Below are 19,798 nucleotides of genomic sequence, written 5' to 3'. Positions count from 1 at the left end.
GCTTGCTAATCACACACATATACAGTACTGCTGTTCCTTTTTTTACATTTCATACCAGGCCTGGACATCAAGGCCCCTCCTGCCACATCCTGGCTTACAATTCAGGGCCTGGGATGCCAAATAGATAGATGCTGTTTAAAATTTGTATTGTGTTTTGATCTCTATGAGCTGCTATTCTGCCAGATTTCCAGTCCCAGCTCTGCCTGGAGCTAATGTGCACTAGAATAATTAAAGGTGCAATCCTAACCCCTTATGTCAGTCCTTTCCAGCACTGACATAAGGGCAATGCAGCTGCGAGGTAAGGGACCAAACATTCCCTTACTTTGATGAGGCCTCTGTGAGTGCCACCCAACTGCAGGATGCAGGATGCAGCACATCTCCCATTGGCACCGCTGTGCCAATGCTGGAAAGCAGTGACATAAGCGGTTAGGATTGTGCACTAAATCTTATCAGTGAATCAGTAAACAAAAATACTGATCTAACCAAGGACTGGGCAGAGGCTGGCAAGATTCTGCTTTGCTTGCCACCAAAACCCTGCATTCCACAAGCAGAACCAATTGCAAAATAGTCGCTGGATATACACACAGAATGCCTCTAAGGACAAGGACTTAGACATGGCATTTCTCTATTCTTCTGCTGAAAATATTTTCTTTTGTTCCAGGAAGCAGCAGACAAGATAATGAGGATCAGGGGCAACCACACTGGGTGTCATCAAAAACTATCATGCATGATGTCCAAGAAGTGACTTTTAGAGACCAAGGCAGAACAGAGAAGAAGGAGCAAAGACAGACAGGGAAATGGAGAAATCAATGGGAAGATTTTCAGGGTGGAAATATCATCCTGGTAGAACCAGAAAAAGAAAGTGGAGAGAGTGAAGAAAAAGGCTGTCAAGGTGCAAAAACTTTCAGGAGTAAATCAAAATTGAGAAGGCATCAAAGCAACTACACAGGGGAGAAGAACTATCAATGCTTGGAAGGTGGAAAGAGCTTCAGTCAGAACATAAACTTGACTGTGCATCAAACAACCCACACTGGGGAGAAACCCTATGAATGCTTGGAGTGTGGAAAGAGCTTCAGTCACAACATAAGCCTGAGTGTGCATCAAAGAACACACACAGGAGTGAAACCCCATAAATGCTTGGTGTGTGGAAAGAGCTTCAGTGTGAGCTCACACCTTACTGTACATCAAAGAATCCATACAGGGGAGAAACCCTATAAATGCTTGGAGTGTGGAAAGAGCTTTAGTCAGAACATACACCTGACTGTGCATCAAAGAATCCACACAGGGGAGAAACCCTATAAATGCTTGGAGTGTGGAAAGAGCTTCAGTCACAAAATAAGCCTGACTGAGCATCAAAGAAGAAGCCACACAGGGGAAAAACCCTATAAATGCTTGGAGTGTGGAAAGAGCTTCAATCAGAACGTAAGCCTGACTGTGCATCAAAGAAGAATCCACACAGGGGAGAAACCCTATAAATGCTTGGTGTGTGGAAAGAGCTTCAGTGCGAGCTCACACCTGACTGTACATCAAAGAATCCACACTGGGGAGAAACCCTATAAATGCTTGGAGTGTGGAAAGAGCTTCAGTACAAGCTCACACCTGACTGTACATCAAAGAATCCACACAGGGGAGAAACCCTATAAATGCTTGGAGTGTGAAAAGAGCTTCAATCACAAGATAAGCCTGACTGAGCATCAAAGAAGAAGCCACAAAGGTGAGAAGCCGTATAAATGCTTGGAGTGTGGAAAGAGCTTCAGTTGGAACAGAAGCCTGACTGTGCATCAAAGAATCCACACAGGGGAGAAACCCTATAAATGCTTGGAGTGTGGAAAGAGCTTTGGTCAGAGATACAACCTGTCTCTGCATCAAAGAATCCACACAGGGGAGAAACCCTATAAATGCTTGGAGTGTGGAAAGAGCTTCAGGAGGAAGGACAATCTGACTGTGCATCAAAGAATCCACACAGGAGAGAAACCCTATAAATGCTTGGAGTGTGGAAAGAGCTTCAGTCACAACATAAGCCTGAGTGAGCATCAAAGAAGAAGCCACAAAGGTGAGAAGCCATATAAATGTTTGGAGTGTGGAAAGAGCTTCAGTTGGAACAGAAGCCTGACTGTGCATCAAAGTATCCACACAGGGGAGAAACCCTATAAATGCTTGGAGTGTGGAAAGAGCTTCAGGTGGAATGAAAATCTGAGTGTGCATCAAAGAATCCACAAAGGGGAGAAACGCTAGAAATGCTTGGAGTGTGGAAAACGCTTCTGTTGGATCAGAAACCGGACTGCACATCAAAAAATCCACATAGGAGAGAAACCGTATAAATGCTTGGTGTGTGGAAATAGTTTCAGTCAGAGATACAGCCTGTCTGTGCATCAACGAACCCACACAAGGGAGAAACTCTATAAATGCTTGGAGTGTGGAAAGAGCTTCAGTCAGAGATCATACCTGTGCATCAAAGAAGCCACATGGGAGAGAAACACTATGAATGCTTGGTGTGTGGAAAGAATTTCAGTCAGAGCTCAAGCCTGAGTACACATCAAAGAAGAATCCACAAAGGTGAGAAGCCCTATAAATGCTTGGAGTGTGGAAAGAGCTTCAGTCAGAGCTTGGATCTGACAAGGCATCAAAGATCCCACACAGGGGAGAAACCCTAGAAATGCACCAAATGGGGAATGCACTTCAGTCGAAGAACCTGAAATTGAATCAAAGAACCCACACAGGGGTGAAGCCAGAGAAATTAGGAGTGAGGTGAGATCTTTCACCATAGAGCACCAGTTCCCATACTTTACCACCTAAAAACGTTTTGCTTTGCCAGCCTTTGAAGCCTCTGTGGCTATAATGGTGATTGGGCGTCAGTGCTGTCCCCAGTAGTAGTTTTTTTTAACCCTTAATGCACATAGCCTAATCTTCCCTGTCAGCTTCACGAACCACCAGAAATTGGGTCATGACCCACTGGTGGGCCACAAGCTCACAGTTTGAGAACCACTGCAGTAACCTATAAGACACAGCAAGTTAGTAAAGTAGGATAGGAACCACATCAGTGCTTTGAGTGAGGAAAGAACCTCCATTCACCCAGAAGTAGTTCTGGGTACTGAAATCATGAAACTTGGTTGTCGCTGTATTCAGTCAAAGACGTACACAGGGGGCCTCAGTATCCGCAGGGGATACTTTCTGGGGCCCGTGGTGCCGAAATCTGCAGATAATCAAATCCACAATTGACCCATTTAAGTACTTGAAAGAGAACTGCAACTGTGTCACCTCTGGAGAGCTCGGGTGGCGCCAAGTCTGACTTCAAGGACCTGCGTTGATCCAGATCCGCAGATGCAGAATCCATGGATTTCGAAGCCCCAGCTGTATGTCATTTTGAGTAGAAATGAGGGAGGATGGGCAAGCAGCGAGTGAGCAGAAGTGTTTTTAGGGGCTCCTGAAAACAGTCTGTTTCTCTCCGAAATCTGTGGGCCTGAGAAGATCCGAGGATCACTGTCAGGAGAGACGTGACCATCCAGATGGTGTAAGGTACCTGGGAGAATAAAGCCCAACGGGGGGGGGGGGGTTTCTCAGGAGAAACCCAGCTGTCCAATAGCAATAATTGGGGAGGCTTCGGCAAAGTTGCAATTAACCTTCAGGCCCTGTGTGGAGATACCATATGCAAAGAAAAGTGGAGCTGGAAACCTAAGACAAGAAAGTGTTAACTTTGTTATGCAAAGCCCCGACTGTGATGTGATGTTGTGATGTTCCCTGAACCTTCCTCCTTCCTCTCTCAGAGCAATAGAGCTACTGGTCATATAACAAAACCAATTGGACAAATGGAGGTAGCTGTTTACACAGCGTGTAGTTAGCCTGTGGAATGCTTTGCCACAAGGTGTAGATAGGGTCACTGACTTTGATGGCTCTAAAAGTGTTGTCATCCATGGAGTGGCCGTTTGCCATCACCATACGAATGTGTTGGCAATCGGCCATTGTGATGCACTTGGCATCAATGTCATTGCCGGGGCTGACTGACTCTACTGAGCTGGAAGGATGGGTTTGGGGGCCCTGGTGCCAGTCAGTGGCGCATTCAGGTCTTTCACTTCAAGGCTGAAGGCTGGGAGCCAAAAAGAGGTGATGGTGGGGTGTGGGGGAGGGGCAGGAGTTTCAATAACTGAAGGGAGGTCTAAGAGTGGAAGGAGTGAGCAGGGAGAGGGAGATCTGAGAGAGCTGCAACTGAGGACAGAGGCACACAGAAGGGGAGAGGAGAGGAGGAGGAAGACCAAGGGGGAAGAGTTGGAATGCAGCAGCAGCAGTGAGGGAAGAGTCAGAGGTCTGCTCAGGTGCATGGAGGTTGCGTGTAGTCATCATGACTTGCGACCTCCACAAAACTGCCCAATTGCCTTTTAAAGCCATCTAGGCCAGGTGCCATCACAACATCCTCTGGCAAGAAGCTTGTAATGGCTGGTCCAAGGTCTGGCTGCCATCATCTTCTGTCTGCTTTCCGACTGAGCTGTTCCCAGGAGAAGTTGGACTCGGAACATGGCAAGAAGCCACACAGCTGTCTGAACCAGGGGTGTCAAACATAAGGCCTGAGGGCAGGATGTGGCCTGTGGAAAATCTTTCCCTGCCCTCAGGGTCTCCCAGCACCACTGTCAGCTTCTGAGCTGTGGTGAGGTGTCACTGCTGAAAGGGCAGCCCCACAATAATTGCGCTGTCCCTTTTCTTGAAAATATGATCAAGATTTGCATATTTTCTTTTCTGTCATTTGCAGCTAGGTTCCTGAGTGAGTAAAAGTGCTAATTTCTGGTCATGACCTGCTTAACGACATCACTTAATGACATCAGGACAGAAGCACAACCACCCCTTTTTCCTATCCTTTTAAACTTCACACCTTATTTGGTTTCCGCAGAGCTCTGAGAGAAAGAAGGAAGGGAAAAAAAATGAGGCCAGGGCACTTGTAATCCGCCTGTGAATGAATTCCAGGGCATACAGTTACTCTCACAAGCTCCCAGCAAGAAGTCAGCACAGCAGCTTGGCTGGGGTGTCAGCACAGTCTGCCATGGTTCTGCTCTTTCCGGGGGGGGGGGGACTTTTTTATGCTTTAAGTACCAAGAGATTGTTTGAGCAAAGCAGCAGTTGCGTCCTGCTTGCCGCTTGCTTTAAACTGGCAAAAAGGGTTTCCTGACTGAGGTGAAGAGAAACACCACAAACAGATCTTGGGAAGAGCTGGGAATTATCCCCGCGAGACTCTCATCCAACTTCCTTGGCCAAGACCCTTCGCCTTTCGTGGAGTCTTTCAAAACTATCATGTAATGTTTACAGTCGTTGGGGAAGGAGAACAGTTCTGAAAAAAAGAATGCTGAGAAGAACTTGAGGATTCTAACTTGGGGTGATATGAATTAGAGCTGCGATTTTCAACTCCCTGGGCTCCCTGGGGCATTTGGTGGGCCACTGTGAGATACAGAAAGCTGGACTAGATGGGCCTATGGCCTGATCCAGTGGGGCTCTTCTTATAAGTTCTAACTGGTGTTCTGTAGCAGGTTGGTGAGCCATGAAAGGTCTGCAGGTGTGCCACAGGAATTTGGAGCACGGGTTGAAACAACTCTCCAGGTTCTGTGGCTCTTTTTTCACAGCTACTATCTGTAGTAGCATGTTGTCCGGCAGAGCTGGCAAAAAGCAACAATTTGTTACTACAGACAGTTGCCCTAGAAACAGAGCCTCAAAACCTGAAGGAGTTTCCCAGAAGCAACATCACAAGAGGGGAAGACCATCGAGAATATCACAGAGGTCTGTGCAGAGAAAAATTAGAATTAGAGGATGGTCTTAAAACTCTAGGTTGGAGGAGGGTAAGTGGCAATTGAAACCATTAATTTTCTACTTTTCCTCCAAGGAACTCAGTGCCACTGTCCTCCCCTTTTCCTGAACCACCACGCTGTGAGATAGGGCCAAGCGGAGAGATGTCAACTAGCCAAAGATCACCCAGCAAGTGTAATGGTCAAGGGGGAATTTGAAGCTTTTGAATTTGATACTCCAACCACTAGATCACACCACCTTTATTTCTGAGGGCATGGTGACATTAGGTGAGGGCTTGTGACAAATGGCTTGTTCCATTTTTAGCCCCCTGCAAATAGCAAACAATTTTCAAAACACAGGCATAGCACTACAGAACAACACGATCAACCATCATCATTATTTTTAATTATGCGTCCTTAGAATGACTCCACTCTCTCTGTACTCCGGCTGTTGAGAGTCCAGCTCAAACAAGAGTAGTGCCCAGTATGGTCCGTTTCAAGAGGCACACGAATCACAGTCCCCCTCTGCACTGGGGCTCCTGAATCTATTCAGCAGCCCCACGGAGATCTCAGGGGACAGTGCCATGCAGGGTGCTCAAGGCATTTCACTTCCAGGTCAAGGGCAGGAACTGATGTGCAAGCTCCAAACAGGTACAAAAGACTGCATATTCCTCTAGCTAGGTGCATGGCTGCATGTTCATCATGATGCCTTCATGTCTAGTACAAGCAGAACTATTATCCATTTAATTTTCACATTTTTATGTTGCTCTTTCTCCAAGAAGCTCAGGGTGCAATACATGGTTCTTCCCCTCCTCACAACAACCCTGTGAGGTAGATGAAGCTCTGTGTCTACTACCCGGCAGTGAGATTGCGACGCGAGCCTCCAGACAGCAGCGGAGGGCTCAGCACAGCAAAACCGTGCAGTGCAAAAGTCCTCCCACCTGCCCTGACCCTCTCACCACTGTTTAGAGCAGTCATTTTCAACCACCGTGCTGTGGCATGCTGGTGTGCCACAAGCAGTCCACAGGTGTGTCAGAGGAATTTGGGGAAAGGTCATTCATTGGTGGAGCCAATGGGGGATGTAAGCCTCCACTGGCAGCATGGTGTGCCTTGACAATTGTCAAAAGACTGATGGTGCGCCTTGACAATTTTTTTTAATTTTCCAAAAACAAAAATAAACTAACACACATAACACAAAAAACACAACAAACTTCACTACGCAAAAAAAAGGGGGTGCAGGAAATCATATATCATTATCATATATCCCTAAAACTAATAAATCATTACATATCTTAATCAGTTTCCTCTTCTAAATTTACCTCTTAATATCATTTTTCATTCATCATTCATCTGTTATATCATATCATAGTATATATGTAATACAATCATCTAAATGCTCTAGCATATGTTTTTAAAACTTCATTTTCAAGCAGGCATAAAATAATTTCCATTGTTCAATTTGTGTCGGTTTTCCTTGTTGATCCAAATTTTCTGAAAACCTCTCTATTTCCGCCACATTCATTATTTTCTGTATTAATTCATCTTTCAATGGTATTTTAAAATCCTTCCAATATCTAACATATAAAATTCTCACTACAATAGATCATAATAACTAAATACACATCTTTTTCTTTATCTATAACATCTAAAATAGTTTTAAACAAAATAATTCAGGCTTTTAAAATGTGTTGCTCTAAGAAGTTTTATATTATGCTTCCAGATCTGTTCCCATTGATCTATTATGATATTATGACCTACATTTTGTGCCCATTTTATCGTTCTATTTCTTCTTGCATCTCAAAATCCAATTAAAACATATACATTTTTTAAAGTATATTTTTCTTTTGTTCCTAGTAATAATCTATCAAATGCTATCTGTTCCATAAAGAAATATTCTTATTTGTCTCCCCCAAATCTTGAATTTAATTATAGGTGTGTCCACCAGCCCATATCCACACTTTGCTGAGTGGGAAGAGGGGGCCATCTTCACCTGGAGCCTTACTCTTTTGACTGGAGAGATAAAGGGGGGGGGGCGCGGAAGATTTGACAGGCAGGGGTCTTTCCTCTCTCTCATTCTCCCCACTCTAGGAACTCTGTCCCCTTAACTCTTTTCCAGCTTAGTTAGGAAAGCAAAGACATCTGACTCTGAGATGGGCAGAGGGAGAGAAGGGGAGCAGATGCTCTGATTCCTAGAGAAGGGCCAGAGAGTGAGATGGGAGGATGTTTAAAGAAAGATGTCAGTTTTTCCTCCTGTCCCACCTCCCTCCACTCTGTCCTTGGGGAAGGGAAATGGCCTGTCCCTCTTTCCCTCCCTTCCTGCCATTGGAGCAATGGGGCAGATTCTGAGATCTCAAGGAGAAGGTGAATCGAGTAGTTGGGGAGAGAATATATGAAGCGAGGGAGAGGGGAACATGCAAACAGCAGGGAGGCTGTTTCTGGATCCATCCAAAGACCCATGGAGTCGGCAGCATTCCAACCGTGGCCACCAGGAAGACCCAAAGCAGCTTCTTTGTCCCCAGTGGTATACTGCTGCTGTCCATGGAGGTTTTACATTACAGGACCAAGAGTTCATTTACTTCTTCTTTATTAGAATGTAAGAACTCTGGCTGGATCAGACTCAAGGTTTGTCAAGTCCAGGCAGATGTCTGTGGGTGGCCCCCAAACAGGGCAGGGAGGCAGGTCCTCGGAGACGGATTTTATCAGGGTAGAACGTTTTTAGGAGCCCCTTCCCAAAGGGGGAGGGGAGAGGGTGAAACAGAGTGCAGGAGGGTGGTGACAAGGGTGGGAAAGCCTTTCTCCAAAGGCTGCAGAGAAGACCCCCTGAGTATCTCTGGCCAGGATCCCAGGAGAGGCAGATGCTTGCAGGACAGAGCTGAACCTGCCACTCTCCCTTCTGCACCCTGGTCAAATGCCCAGAGCTCGTCCTCCTTTGCACTGGGTCCAGGGGTGGCAGCGCATCAGGGGCAACCAGAAGCCTCCTCCCTCCCCAAAGGCTGCAGCAAACTAGGGTGAGCGTCTTCGGCAAAGGCAACAAAGAACTACACCTCCCAGCATGCTCTGGATCCAGGGGGAGGGCAGTGCTCAAGCATTCCTGGGGACACATGTTTGCCTCTCTTGCTTGGTTGGAGGAGGTCTTGGCGAAGGCTGGCAAAGAAGAAGGACCTGGTTGCTTTGCTACCACCAAGCACAGGCAAGATCTTCCGTTTGCACTCTGCACTGGAGAATTGTCTGTGGCTGCAGAGGTGGGTGGTCTGTGCGATACCCAGGAATAGTGCAGGGGGGAGGGGAGGATCTTCCCTTGGGTGCATTCAGAGTACCTGGCCTGTTGCACTGGGGGGGGGGAGGGGAATGGCTCTCCTGTGGACCTCCCTGTGCTGGAGGAGGGAGGGAGAGGATGATCCCCTGTCCTGAACACGGATTCTCTTTGGGAAAACTTGCTAGAAATGGCTGCGCCAATGAACACAACCACAAAGATGGTTGCAGTTGGGGGGGGGGGGTGTTTAACAGTGGGATATCACACATTTTCCAACACAACACCTGATTTTAGAATTTCTTCAGAGGCTGGTGAAGAGAGGAGACCAAAATCCAGACCTACTCTTGAGACTTTCACTCCAGAATGTCTCAGTCTTCTACCTTCCAGGGTTTGGGACAGGACGTGATGCTGAGAAGACCCAGCCCTGACATGCCTTGTTCTTTCTGCTCCCACAGACTGCAGACTGGCAACCTTTATTCAGTGTGGATCAGCTCTTCCTCTCTTGGACTTCCAAATGGGTACTGCAGATCCAGCTCAGGTATGGAGTTTCAGGAGTACGTTGGTAGTTTTGTGGTGTGGAGCCAGAGCAGAACAGTTGTGACACGTGTAAAAGTCTGTTGCCCCTTACAGGGAATACAGACGGTGAAGCAAAAGGCCACTGTGAACATTTAAGATGTTATCAAGTATCTCAATGGAAAAAATTAAGATTAAGTTATTTCTGCCCAACGTTGCATCTACGCAACAAGGATCAAACGGGTACACTTGTATGTTGGGCAGAAACGGGTTAAAGAAGGAAGGAAGTTGAAAAAAGGAGTTCTAGAAAGACTATGGTAATTTCTCAAACTGTGGGTCAGGACCCACTAGGTGGGTCGAGTGCCAATTTCAGGTGGGTTCCCATTCATTTCAATATTTTATTTTTAATACTTTAGATTTGATGCTACCCTAGGATGTGACTGCATTTGGGGAAATGTGACAGACCTGTACTTTTAAGAAGCTACTATGTATATTCATTTAACAATGATAGTCAATGGGACTTACTCCTGGGTAAGTCTGGGCAGGGTGCAGTTTAGGATTGCTAAAAATTTTCCTGCTTAGTCATGTCACTTGTGGTCATGACATCATTTCTGTTGGGTCCTGACTGATTTGCATTCTAAAACGTTGGTCCTGTGCTAAATGTGTGAGAACGATTCTGGTCTACTGGTCTAAGCAGTATTGTCTTCAGCAGGTCTGTAGCCTTAACAGGAAGCTACACATCTCCTGCCGTAAAGTTTTCCAGGTCAAATCCACATTCACCATCCAGGGCAGGAATTCTCTGCTTCACACATAGGAACCTGTTATATGGAGTCAGAACCTCAGTCTGCCTCTCCAGGCTGTGCACTCTGACTGGCAGCAACACTCCAAGAGTCCCAGGCGGGGCCTGGCTTGGCTGAAATCCTGACACTTCAGTTAGAGTTTTCACAGATTGACAGCACAATCCTAAATTGTGCCTGCAGCGGTCCCTGCACTGGCCAAAGGTGTTGCAAATGTGCCACGTGGAAGATATGCAGCACCATAAGAGTATGCAGGCCTGGTACAAATGTCCATAAGAGTAGGCAGTGCCGGTGGGGAGGTTTTATAAGAGTAGGCAGTGCTGTTGGTTCTATATCCAGGCCACTGGCAGAGGTACGTACACTGCTTAGCGGTGCAGCAGCTTTGGGAATGTGGTGAAAGTTCCAGAAGTGGGAGGGGGTGTTCTGGACTGGGGCAGATTGGGGGGTGGGTGAATTGGGCCCGGGAGGCGGACAGGATCAGCAGGTGCCTCCTCTGCCGTATCCTGACCTCTCTCCAGGGCGAGCCAGTGTTACACTAGGATGCTTGGACTTCTGCTAGCTATGTAGCTGGTGGAGATTTGAGTAACCCCATAGGTCTGGCTGGGATGTTACTTGCGGTAAGAGGAAAAACTCCCCTCTAGCTACCTCCTTACCTGCACTGGCTGCTGCGCAGGCCCTGATTGTCCCAGTGCAGGTGAGGACTGGGCTGCCCATCACTGAAGAATAAAGCCTCCCTCCTTGAAAGCCTGGACAGGATAGTGATGAGAACTGTCCTCTCCCAGCAAATCATCCAAAATCTTCCCTCCTGACAGCAGCCATGTAGTCAGAGGAGCACACAAAATGCCAATGACAAGAGCAAATGCCCAACTTCCTCGTTCAACATTCCCCAAACGTTTTTACATGGACATCTGTGGAGTCTAAACTGCTGAAAAAACTATCTTGATACATGAATAGGAAAAGAGTATACTTGATACCTGAAAATACTTGCAGGCTTCTTCTGGTGATTAAAGGAAGTGTAGATGTTTTGTCTGCCTTGGGAGCCACTCATTTTTCTGCCTGTGCCGGAGATGGAGGAAGGTCTGGGGTCCTGGACACTGTCTGAGGGGGTTTTGTTCTTGCAGGGTCCGGTGATTTTCGAGGATGTGGCCGTACATTTCACCGAGAAAGAGGCAGCTCTGCTGGACGCAGACCAAAGAGCCTTGTACAGGGAAGTCATGCTGGAGAATTACCGGAATGTGGCCTCTGTGGGTAAGGGGGCTCCTTCCATCATGCGGCCAATGGCTTTTTCTAGCCCTTTTCCTTTTCAGGAAGACCTTTTTGCTGCCTCTAAAACAGGAATTGGCACCCTATGGCCCATGAGCTGGATCTGGTCTGCCAAACAACATCGCCCAGCCCTGTGAGGCCCCAAACCCAGTGCACGTCCCCTGCCCCAAAAACCATGATGTGCCTCCCACTCCCCTTTTCTTCCTTCATATATGGCAGCTGCAAGGCAGGGGGGGAATCAATATCATGTTCACGGGATTTAAACGTTTCGCTAAGCGGAGGGTGAAGCCATTCAGCACATAACTGGGGCACTGATGGCACTGCCACTGCCAAGCTCATTGGGGGGGGAAGAGCACCTCCACCTGAGATCTCCAGCATTCATCTCTCTGTGGTTCTGGCCCTGTGATTCTGAAGTTTGCGCAGAACACAATACGGGTAGCATACAGCTTGTTATGCTTGATGGAGTGCGCTACTCACGAGTAATGAGACTCTGCACCACAGAGATGAAACTTAACTGGGACTCCCCAGCATCAGCTCCCATACAACAAGGCAAGACTCCAAAAGGCCCTGAGAAGGAGCAGAGGGAGGTGAGCCCAGCAGCCTGGAGCACCAGCACCAAACAGGTAGAACCAGCTTGGCTTGCACAGTGCCCACGAAGTGTGGAACACGAGACCGAATCAGGGTCGAGTGCCCACCTCTTTGGGGGTGCAGCACTCACTGAGCCAAGCCAGATGGATCAGCCTCCTGTAGGAACTTGAGCTGAACTGAACTGCATCCATAAACTGGTGGAGCAGGATTTGGTGCACGTCTATTCAGAAGTAAGTCCCACTGTGTCCAGTGGGGTTTCTCTCCTAAAGGAAAAGGACTGCAGCCTGCAGGCCTCAACTGGACTCCACTGGACTGTGTGCATGACTGTGGTCATGGGGGGGAGAGAGGAAAAGGGCAAATCATTTTCCAGAGAGGAAGTTTAAGGGCCGGTCATGTGTTAATGCTGTGATCTGTTTTTGCCCCATATTTTAAGAAGGACATGGAGAAGCTTGTGCAGGGTGCACACCCTCCATTTCGATTCCTTGGAAATGTCTGAGTTTTGTCTGCCTCACAGTTGTTTGTCTTTTTTGTCTTTCCTACTTGTTGCGTAACGTATAGCTAAATTCCATTTTTTCACTTACCATCTGTAATTTAAATTGTGTGTTTAAGTCAGATTAGAAGGTTTGCTTTGTAATAAGAAAATTTGGAGTATTTATTACTTAAGTAAAACAAACATTCATAGTTAGTTGGGTTTTATTATTCTTCCCTTCATTTATTAGATATAGGGACGAACGCAGCTCACTCTCCACTCTCAGACGCGGCCTTTGGCCGTGGTCCAGAAGAAGCTTGCCGAGCCCTGCTGTCCAAGAATGATTTCACTCCTTTGGTTTCTTCTCTGCCTTCACCGGGAGAGCTCTGAGGGCAGGAGGTCTGGTCTAGAGGGTAGAGCCTCCGTCTGCCTGAAGATAACATCCACAAGGTCGCCAGTTCGAGGCCACCGGCACTGTGCGACCTTGAAGCAGCTGACAAGCTGAAGCCGAGCTATTCCATCTGCTCTGAGCGTGGGAGGATGGAGGCCAGAATGTGAAGCCAGATCGGAATGAAACACCTTGAATGTAGTGGTTCTTGAAAGAAAGAACCTTCTTTCAATTGTAAAAATCCCTATTTAATAAGGATTTAAATAAAGCCTGCCTATGTAAACCGCCTTGAATAAAAGTCTTGAATAAAGACCAAGAAAGGCGGTATATAAATACCTGTTGTTGTTGTTGTTGTTGTTGTTATTCATGGACCTGCAGCTGAACTTATTGTTCTCTTCTCCTTCTCAAGGGGAATTTCCAGACGCCAAGCCTGACCTCATTGCCCAGCTGGAACGAGGGGAAGATCCGTGGGTGCCCAATGCTCAGGGACTGGATGAAGAGGCCTCTGGCTTTTGTTGGGGTAAGTGATCAAAACCCAAGATAATAATCCAGCTATCCCTTTCGTGAAACATTTCAACTTTTATGTCATCGTTTTAACATGAAAAGAGCCCTGCTGGATCAGGCCATAGGCCCATCTAGTCCAGCTTCCTGTACCTCACAGCGACACAGGTCAGCAAGCGACCTGCATCCTGGTGCCCTCCCCTGCATCTGGCATTCTGAGGTAGCCTACTTCTAAAATCAGGGGGTTGCACATTCCCATAATGGCTTGTAGCCTGTGATGGAACTTTCTCTCCAGAAATTTGTCCAATCCCCTTTTAACACCATCTAGGCCAGATACCATCACCACATCATGTAGCAAGGAGTTTCACAGACTAATTACCCACTGGGTAAAGAAATTTTTTTCTTTTGTCTGCCTTCACTCTCCTGACATTCAATATTAGTGGATGATCCCTGGTTCTCATGTTGTGTGAGAGGGAAAAGAGCCTCCCTCTATCCACTCTGTTAATCCCCTTCACAATTTTGTTTGTCTTAAAATTTGTATGTCTCAAAATTGTTGTATCCAGCAGGGCTCTTCTTTTATATTTTTTGAAGTGTTTTAGCAACTGCCTTTTCCTCTTAATAGATGCTGTTTAAAATTTGTATTGTGCTTTGATCTCTATGAGCTGCTTTGGAGGTTCTTATTCAAAGATGGCCTATAAATATTTGTAATGCACAAATCATAAGGCTTCAGTGGGTTCTGGAAGAACTGCCGGATCCTGGCCCCATCCTCTCCTGCCTGCCCACCCGCCTTCCCCATGCCCCCCAGACTCCTGCGCCGGCCTGAAAATTTCATAAGCGCAAACTTATCTTCCTCCATCACTGCGGAGGCTGGATGCAGCCTCTGCACTGGCCTAGCTGACTTCCACAGAGGTGCAAATATGCTTTACAACAGGTTTGCAACCCTCCCGGGCCAGTGCAAGGGACTTGCGTCAGCCCAGGTGCCATTAGGATTGCACCATAAGTGTGCTTTCACTGTTTCTTTCTGAACAGGCTGTTCAGGCTGGAGCTTTAGCGCCCTGTACAAATTATGCCTTCCTGCTTTGATTGATTAGCCCTCACTTTGCTCCTGTGTCCCAATTTACTGAACCTTTAAATTATGTTCTAACTTAGTTTAAGTTCTAAATTGGGTTAAGAATATAGTAAAGTTAGATAAAGTAGAAAAGCTTCCTTTCCTCTTTTTCTTCCTCTGTGTTGTTATTTTCAAAGTGCCTCTGCCGTGAGCTTTTACTCTCCAGTAGATTCTGCTGCTCCTCAGAGTAGGCCTATGTGGACATTCCCTTACTTTGAGGAGGCCTCTGTGAGTGACACCCAACTGCAGGATGCAGCACATGTCCCATGGGACCGCTATGCCAATGTTGGAAAGCACTGACATAAGAGGTTAGGATTGTGCACTAAATCTTATCAGTGAATCAGTAAAAAAACTACTGAACTAACCAAGGACTGGGCAGAGGCTGTTAAGATTCTGCTTTACTTGCCACCAAAACCCTGAATTTCACAAGCTGGGCTCTTTTGCTTGTCAGCTTGAGGCGGGGGGGGGGAGAACTTCCTTCTCAAGAGTATGTTGGGGACTGTGTTCATAGAATTGAGACCATTTTGGTAGTATTGCTTCCCCCTCAGCCTGCTCTTCAACGTTAACCAAGGTAGGTCATGAGTAAACAAGTACATGTTGCTCCGTTTCCATAGAGCTTTATACATTTATCTTGTCAGCTATCAGCTGTTCTTCCAAATTCCCAATCCAGTCTCTGCCTGGAGAATTATACCCACTTTAAGCAAATTAGCTCCCCTTCTTTCTCCCAACAAATGACCCTGGTTCTGCCCTGCAGTCCTGCAGGACCCCACCTCCAGGGTATCTCGCCTGTTTAATCTGCAGAGGTCCTCTCTCCTGCCAGCAGCCTCCCACCACTACAGCAGACCCTTGGTCCTCAGCAGGACTTGGGCACAGCAGCCACACACCAAACTCCAGTTTCTCCAGCAGTCTGTTCCAGCAGTCCGTTAGTCAGTCCATTAGTCACAAAGTCAGTCAGAGTATCCAGGGAAAAGTCCAAAGTCAATAAGCCAAGTCACAGTCCTAGGTCAGATTCCAAAGTAAGTCAGTCAAATCAGTCACTTTCCTCTCCTACCTGCACTCCTTCTACAACCCACAAACCCTTCCTGCCTCAGGTACTCCTTATATCCCTGAGGGCCCTATTGCCTTCAAGTGGCTGCAGCTGTGCAGCACACTCTGATGGATGCCCAGGCTTTACCCTTAAATGAGCCACTGCTGACACCACATCTACCTCCTCGCCAGATCTTCCTTGATTCCAATACATCAGCTTGTCAGTTTCATAACTTGCCAAAAATCAGATTCTGCCCCATCGTTTGGGAAACAGTGCACTAGAACAATTAAAACTTACCAGTGAATTAGTAAACAGAAATACTGATCTAACCAAGGACTGGGCAGAGTCTGGCAAGATTCTGCTTTGCTTGCCGCCAAAACCCTGAATTCCACAAGCAGAACCAATTACAAATAGTGGCTGGATATACACACAGAATGCCTCTGAGGACAAGGACTTAGACATGCCATTTCTCTGTTCTCAGGCTGAAAATATTTTCTTTTGTTCCAGGAAGCAGCAGACAAGATAATGAGGATCAGGGGCAGCCCCACTGGGTGTCATCAAAAACTATCATGCATGATGTCCAAGAAGTGACTTTCAGAGACGAAGACAGAACAGAGAAGAAGGAGCAAAGACAGACAGAGAAATGGAGAAATCAATGGGAAGCTTTTCAGGGTGGAAATGTCATCCTGGTAGAACCAGAAAAAGAAAGTGGAGAGAGTGAGGAACAAGGTGCAAAAACTTTCAGGAATCAATCAAAATTGAGAAGTCATCAAAGAAACTACACAGGGGTGAAGAAATATCAGTGCTTGGAATGTGGAAAGAGCTTCACTCAGAACTCAACCCTGACTGTGCATCAAAGAACCCACACAGGAAAGAGAGCCTATAAATGTTCGGAGTGTGGAAAGAACTTCGGTTACAGCTCAAGCATGACTAGACATCAAAGAAGAATTCACAAAGGTGAGAAAGCCTATAAATGCTTGGAGTGTGGAAAGAGCTTCTTTCAGAGCTCAGGTCTGAGTATGCATCAAAGAACCCACACAGGAGCGAAACCCTATAAATGTTCAGAGTGTGGAAAGAACTTCAGTCAGAACTCAAGCCTGATTACACATCAAAGAATAATCCACAAAGGTGAGAAGCCATATAAATGCTTGGAGTGTGGAAAGAACTTCAGTAAGAAAACAAACCTGACTTCTCATCAAAGAACCCACACAGGAGAAAAGCCATATAAATGCTTGGAGTGTGGGAAGAGCTTCAGTCAGAAAACAAACCTGACTTTGCATCAAATAACCCACACAGGAGAGAAACCCTATAAATGTTTGGAGTGCGGAAAGAGCTTCAGTCAGAACCATAACCTGACTGTGCATCAAAGAATCCACACAGGGGAGAGATCCTATAAATGCTTGGAGTGTGGAAAGAGCTTCAGTCAGAGAACACACCTGGCCGTGAATTGAAGAACCCACACAGGGGAGAAACCCTATAAATGCTTGGTGTGTGGAAAGAGCTTCAGTCAGAAAACAAACCTGACTTATCATCAAAGAACCCACACAGGAGAAAAGCCATAAAAATGAACATAGGCCTGACTGAGCTTCAAACAATTCACACAGGGGAGAAACCCTATAAATACTTGGAGTGTGGAAAGAGCTTCACTCTGAATAGATTACTGAGTGTGCATCAAAGAAACCCACACAGCAGAGAAAACCCTATAAATGCTCTGAGTGTGGATACACTTCCTTTGGAACATAAGCCTGACTTTGCATCATAGGAACATAAGAACAGCCCCACTGGATCAGGCCATAGGCCCATCTAGTCCAGCTTCCTGTATCTCACAGCGGCCCACCAAATGCCCCAGGGAGCACACCAGACAACAAGAGACCTCATCCTGGTGCCCTCCCTTGCATCTGGCATTCTGACATAGCCCATTTCCAAAATCATGAGGTTGCACATACACATCATGGCTTATACCCCGTAATGGATTTTTCCTCCAGAAACTTGTCCAATCCCCTTTTAAAGGCAACCAGGGCAGATGCTGTCATGATATCCTGCGGCAAGGAGTTCCACAGACAGACCACATGCTGAGTAAAGAAATATTTTCTTTTGTCTGTCCTAACCCTTCCAACACTCAATTTTAGTGGATGTCCCCTGGTTCTGGTGTTATGTGAGAGTGTAAAGAGCATCTCTCTATCCACTTTATCCTTCCCATGCATAATTTTGTATGTTAAAGCACCCACAAAGAACCCACAAGGGTGAGAATCCCTATAAATGCTTGGAGTGTGGAAAGAGCTTCAGTCGGAACATAAGCCTGACTGAGCATCAAAGAAGCCACACGGGAGAGAAAACGTATGAATGCTTTGTGTGTGGAAAGAATTTCAATCACAGCTCAAGCCTGACTACACATCAAAGAAGAATCCACAAAGGTGAGAAGCCATATAAATGCTTGGAGTGTGGAAAGAGCTTCAGTTGGAACACAAGCCTGACTGTGCATCAAAGATCCCACACGGGAGAAACCCTAGAAATGCTTGGTGTGTGGAAAGAGCTTCACTACAAATGCAAAACTGACTGTGCATCAATGAACGCACTCAGGGGAGAATCCCTAGAAATGCACCAAATGGGGAATGAACTTCATTCGGAGAAACTGAAATTGAATCAAAGTACCCACACAGGGGTGAAGCCATAGAAATTAGGAGTGATTTGAGAGCTTTCACCATAGAGCACTGGTTCCCAAACTTTACCACCTAAAAAGTTTCGCTTTGCCAGCCTTTGAAGTCTCTGTGGCTGTCATGGTGATTGGACAGCAGTGCTGTCCCCAGAAGCAGTTTTTTAAACCCTTAATGCACATAGCCTCGTCTGCCCTGTCAGCTTCATGAACCACCAGAAATTGGGTCATGACCCACTGGTGGGCCACAAGCTCACAGTTTGAAAACCACTGCAGGAACCTATAAGTTAGCAAACCATCTGCAGGAACCATTAAGATAGCAAAATAGGATAGGAAACACATCAGTGCTTTGAGTGAGGAAAGCACCTCCATTCACTCAAGTAGTTCTTGGTACTGAAATCATGAAACTTGGTTGTCACTGTATTCAGCCAAACATGTACACATGGGTACTCATTATCCGCAGGGGATACTCTCTGGGGCCCGTGGATGACGAAATCCACAGATAATCTAGTCCGCGATTGGCCCATTAACACCCTCCAAAGAGAACTGCAGCTGTGTCATCTCTGGAGAGCTCAGGTGTCGCCAAGTCTGACTCCATGCAGGTCCTTGGGACATGCATTGACCCAGATCTGCGGATGCAGAATCCATGGATTTCGATGCCCCAGCTGTATGTCAATTTTGAGTAGAAATGAGGGTGGAGGGGCAAGCAGCAAGTGATCAGATGTGTTTTTAGGGGCTCCTGAAAAAAGTCTGTTTCTCCCCGAAATCTGCGGGCCTGAGAAGATCCGAGGACCAATGTCAGGAGAGACATGACCATCCAGATGGTGTAAGGTACCTGGGAAAACAAAGCCCAACCCGGGGGGGGGGGCTTTTTCTCAGGAGAAACCCAGGTGTTCAATAGCGGGGAGGCTTCAGCAAAGCTGCAATTACGCTTCAGGCCCCGTGTGGAGATACCATATACAAAGAAAAGTGGAGCTGGAAACATAAGATAAGAAAGTGTTATGCAAACCCCGACTGATTGGGTGACTTGTCAAAAAACCCTGGTTATGCTAGAATCCTTAATGAGAGAGAGAAGTGGATGAGGATCCCCCCCTCTCAATTATCTATAGCAGTGTTTCTCAACTGCTTATATATTAATATTTCTCAACTGCTTATATATTATATAATACATAATATTATATATTGAGAATATATTATATATTGTGTTGAGAAATATTATAATAGTATAATATTTCTCAACTGCTCATATATTCTTATATATTTTTAATATACTAGACTTGATGCCACAATGGAAAGTGACTGCATTTGTGGAAATATTACAGCTCTGTCCTTTAACAGGCTACTATGTATATTCGTTTATCAATGATAGTCAATGGGACTGACTCCTGGGTAAGTGTTGGTAGGATTGCCGCCTAAGATTGTTAAAAATGTTCCTGCTTGATGATGTCACTTCCGGTCATGACATCACTTCCGGCG

General features: G+C 46.4%; 1 protein-coding gene and 2 pseudogenes across 1 annotated transcript in view; all 3 read left to right on the top strand.

The window, feature by feature from the left end:
* Positions 1–3,798, top strand: part of LOC136640516 (zinc finger protein 208-like) — a 163,825-nt pseudogene extending 160,027 nt beyond the window's left edge.
* LOC136640361 (zinc finger protein 585A-like) overlaps positions 1–19,798 on the top strand; it is a 474,925-nt gene that overhangs the window by 298,309 nt on the left and 156,818 nt on the right. The window lies entirely within an intron of this gene.
* On the top strand, positions 2,666–19,464 carry LOC136639138 (zinc finger protein ZFP2-like; annotated as a pseudogene).

The sequence above is a fragment of the Tiliqua scincoides genome, chromosome 2 (assembly GCF_035046505.1).
Source record: "Tiliqua scincoides isolate rTilSci1 chromosome 2, rTilSci1.hap2, whole genome shotgun sequence".
Classification (NCBI taxonomy): domain Eukaryota; kingdom Metazoa; phylum Chordata; class Lepidosauria; order Squamata; family Scincidae; genus Tiliqua; species Tiliqua scincoides.
Note: the sequence above shows the minus strand (reverse complement) of the source record. Positions and strands in the feature narration are given on the sequence as shown.